The sequence below is a fragment of the Ricinus communis genome, chromosome 2 (assembly GCF_019578655.1).
Source record: "Ricinus communis isolate WT05 ecotype wild-type chromosome 2, ASM1957865v1, whole genome shotgun sequence".
Taxonomy (NCBI): Eukaryota; Viridiplantae; Streptophyta; class Magnoliopsida; order Malpighiales; family Euphorbiaceae; genus Ricinus; species Ricinus communis.
Genome location: NC_063257.1, coordinates 21,624,649 through 21,629,381, shown reverse-complemented (window position 1 = coordinate 21,629,381; position 4,733 = coordinate 21,624,649). Strand labels below are relative to the sequence as shown.

The window sequence follows — 4,733 nt, the reverse complement described above, 5'->3', positions numbered from 1 at the left end:
ACTTCTCAATCACATAAGCAATCTAAACACCATAATTCACAACGTCTCATGAATAATGCATTATCTTATTAATACTGAAAGCAAGAAGGATACAAAACTAAACTCAAGCAATCCAATAATTTAATACTAAGCCAATATAGTAAAGAAATCCCAATGGATTTTAATCGATCTAGCTACACATGTTCATGTTTAAAACAACTAGGAAATCAATTATAATGAAAGAATAACAAAAATGAAACATATACACCCTTTTCTTTCGAATTGGATGAACAACTCCAAATCTGAATCTGCACTATAATTGATCTCCCCAATTGCCTCTAAATTTGCTCCACTACTGTTTTGCACTCGGAACCTTGCGATTCCGGGATTCTCCCTCTCTGCAACTCTCTCCCAAACTCAGTACTCTCCATAAACCGAACCAGCCGCCAAAACTCTCTATGCTCCCCCCTATAGAACAAGAAATCATTTTCCCTATATAATTGTCCCAGCACGGCCGTGGTCAAGGCCGTGCTGGTCAACACGGCTGGAGTCCAGGCCATGTTGAACCTTTGCATATCGCAAATTAGGTCTTCTTTATGGTCGTGCCCTCGCCGGTGCTTAGCCACCACGGGTCGTGCTGGAGGTCGTGATAGCCTCAGAGATTGTGCCAAAACGCCACATTTGAGGATTAAAGGCTAATGGTGGCGCACGGCCAGAGTCCAGGCTGTGCTGATAAGCACGGCCTTGACCTAGGCCGTGCTCAATGTTTGAAATACGAGCCCTTATCCAATTTTTTATGAATTCCCGTCCGTTTTCGCATATATTGATCTAAAATTGCTCAAACACTGATGATGGACCTATAAATTCTCCTGAAATGCAAAAGAACACAAATCACGGGTGATCTTGGAATAAAAGCACAATAATTACTAAGAAAATACATAATAATATGCAAGCAAATATGTGTAAAACTATGCACATCAAAGGTGTTCCCATTACGTTAGCAGGTTAGCCCAAGTATGGTACCAAGGGCTCAGCCGAGTTCCATTGACTCAGTCGCACAGTTAACAGAAGCCTTATGCACTGGATTTGTGACCAGCATACCCATTTGCAAAGTCTCAGCCGACTTACAGAAGTTATACTAGAGGACTAATGATACTTTTAAAGAGTTTGTAGAGCAGTTTAACAGAGAGGCTATGGAAGTTGACAACTTAGATCATAGTATGGCAATAAAAGTTCTAACAAGTGGGACCATATGAAAACTGCTATAAAACTCACTCAACCTAGATTAGCCCCGTACCTTTTTAAAGTTGATGAACAAAACAAAGCAACATATTTAGTTAGAAGAGACCATGGATAGAGATGTAATGGTGACGAGAAAGCCGAATATGGTACAAGTGGCGGAAGATAAGATATCAACTCAGTATGAGAATTGGGGCCCGAGGGATAACAGGCCATATCATCCAAGGGTTGATAGACAGTAGGCATTTGGAATACCAGACTGCCCCTCCTAGTCATTAGAGCGGTCGTACACATCGTTGAATAAGCCAAGGAGTAAGATATTGATGTGGGTAAAGAGAAGTGGTGAGCATAAAAGGTGGTCAAGCAAGTTGCAGACCAACCCAGCAAAGAGAAATCCTAAGAAATATTGTGAGTACCATCAAGACATAGGCCATAAAATAGATGACTGTTGGCAATTGAGGGAAGAAATCAAAAGGCTTATTCAATTAGGCTCACTAAAAGACTTTGTGGGCAGACATGGCCCTAACAAAATGAGACTAAAAGATCGTAAGGAGGAAAAGGATGAGAAGAAGCTGAGAGAAAAGCTGGGCCAGGGTTGTGGTTGCGACTGGGATTACGAAAAGTAGATGCAAATACTCTATGCTCATAAATAAGCACCCCATGGCACGAAGGCTAGAACCAAGCAAACAGCCAAAACACAAGCTAGAGGTTATATATGAAGCAGATCCCACCAAAAGCGAAATGAGTGATGCAAAGACATAAACATAATTAATTAATACAAGCTGATGCAAATGTTTATTGTCATACACAAATTATCGTCTTACAAGATCTTCAAAGTCATGGAAACCTAAACATAACAGAATTTATAACTATTCAATAGGCTAAGAAAATGCAGAAGGCCAACATACCACAATACATAAAAAAAGGTAAAAATAAAATAGAGATCGAGCAAATGGGGAAGGAATCATCCACGGGATCATCCACAAAGGACACCTCTCGATTCTCCACATCATATGGCGCATCCACATCTCCGCCTATAGCTAGTTCAGTCTCTAGAGCATCAGGAATGATCAGGTCAAGGAATGACAGATCCATGTTGAGATGCAACCTGCGAAGCTCAATCACCACACGAGCCTTCCTGTCATAAAAAATGCCAAGGGACTCTTCCATTAACCCATCAATTGTGAACGGAGATCAACGAGCTCTAACTCGTGCAACTCCTGCAATGAGGCAATTAATTGTCCTTTTCTTTTAGCTCTTTACGAAGATTTAACAAACAATCCTCAACCAGTCTCAATTTCTTGAGCTTGGAGTCCAAAGTGCTATTCTGATTCACCTTTAAGTGATCAATCTCAGTCTACTGGTCGTGTTTTTCCTCCATCAACTGCAGAATAGCCTATTTCCTCAAGCCTCTTTGGTCGTTATCTTCGTGGATTAAGAGTGAACTCGATCTCCTAGAACTTGTGTAAGGTAAGTAAGCTAGATAGAAAACAATAGTGAGATGAGCAGACAAATAAAGAGTTTGAGGAAAAAGAGAGGAATAGAGCAAATCTATAGAGCGTATAGGCGGTTGAAGTCAATAAGACTATCATCATTAGAACATTTCTCCTAGAGATCTTTATCTATAGGCAAGGAACATGACTGGATCAGCTCAGTACATACATCTTCTTTACGAACGGAGACAGCGTCAAAAGCCGAATGCTTAACAATCAAACTCAAGTGGAACTCTTTGATAGCACTAGAGACTGAAGGGCAAATTCTTGTCTAAGGAGGTAGATCTGAAGGTGGAGTCTCAGAATGAGCATGCTTAAAGGAACGGGTCGAGATCACCGTAGGCAGATCTTCAGTAACAGGAGATCAGGGTCGGTCGCTAACGTCCAAACCCCAAGGGTCAACAGGGAGATCAAGAGAAGGCAACCTTTGCCCACAGCTTTCTTCTTCATTTTCTTAATCATGAGCTTCCAAGGATTATTCTCTACAAAATGAGAAGGAATAAGGTCAGAAAAGTAAAATAAGAACGAAACATCAACGCTTTCCACCTATGACATCAAGGCAAAATAATCATACTCGCCGTCCAAGGTGTACAACCTAAGCATGTTAATTTTATGCTCTCCCACCATACCTAACCAACACCACTATCTTCTTAGAACGCATTGTAATTCCAATGCCTAGGGAGATCACTCCAACCTACGGGATTAGTCAGAATGAAGTATCGATCTTTCCAGAAATGATGGGACTTGGGTAGAGAACGAAACAACATCCTACTAGGGCAACCAAAGAAGTGAAAATTTCGTCTTTCTTACTAAGAAGCCATATGTGTTGAAAAACATTGACGTCAAGCTCAAAACCCAGCCTGAAACAGATCCGACTGAAAGAGCATACGAACATCCACTGTTGGGAGTTAGTTGGATGATACGAATGTTATAAAGCTTCAGTAGATCCACTAAGAATTGGATCAATAGGAAATGGAGACCAGCGCGAAGAGTCTTCTCATAAATCGTGATTTCACTATCTCTTAAGATATTGTCAGCTCTCTGATCTCCAAGCAAGGACAAGGAGCAACCCAGAGGAAAGCCATAACTATTCTGGCTCTCTACCATTTAAATGACAGTAAGTTGGGAGGAAATTAGGCTGGTGTTAGAATTGGCAGCCACTTCCTCTAACTCGTTGCTGGGATTATCGGACACACTGACAGAGATGCTGGCACAAGTAACAAGTTGTCACTACCTCAATGGGGTTAATGCTATGGCAGTGCTAGACCTCAAAAAGACAACATCACTGTCACTCACGTCTATCACCTCATAATGTCCTTTAAAAGACAGTTCTCTTATATAACTCGCCTAAGAATTGTTGTTAACAATATCACTATCACTAGAAATATTCTCCTTAGAAAACTTAGAATCATCATCTACTCAGGCACAGAGAGAGGGACACTAGAAAGCCAAAAGAACCCAATGAAAAACTAAACAACAACACAAGAGCAAAAATAAGAAAAAATTAGAACAGCGCGCCAAAAGGAGAAGAATAGAAAAATAAAATACAAAAAATGAGAAAAGCATAGATAACATCGCATTAAGCAAGCATAACGAAATCAACAAGAGAAAAATATGCAAGGAGGAGACACAAGAAGCTTATTGTTATTGGAAGCCATTCCCAGAATAGGAATAGCATTGGAATGAAAGCAAGAGAGAAAGTAAAAAATGAAATGAGCAAAAATAGAAAGAGATAATAATAAAAGAAAGTCTTGGGGGAAGTAAGTATTTAAGGAGACTGAATGCTAGGAGATGCGTGGCAAGTTGGAGACGATGGTTACCTGACACGTACAATATAGTTACATCAGCACAAAAAGAAAACCGCTTGGTATGCCTTTTCAAAAGTATAAAATCCCACCTTAAAGCATAACAGTCAATCGACACGTGCGAGACAACGAGGAAGGACGCATCTAAAGGGACATTGAACATAAATGATGAATGAACTACGGTTGGACTATTGATAATAGGTGACCATCTGATAGA

General features: G+C 40.3%; 1 long non-coding RNA gene across 1 annotated transcript; it reads right to left on the bottom strand.

The window, feature by feature from the left end:
• Nucleotides 1-2,001: 2,001 nt before the first annotated feature.
• On the bottom strand, nt 2,002-4,429 carry LOC107261034. Its single transcript, XR_001535016.2, has 2 exons — nt 2,881-4,429; nt 2,002-2,697 (listed from the first exon to the last, which is right to left on the bottom strand). It is a non-coding gene; the product is annotated as an uncharacterized LOC107261034 (long non-coding RNA).
• Nucleotides 4,430-4,733: the final 304 nt, after the last annotated feature.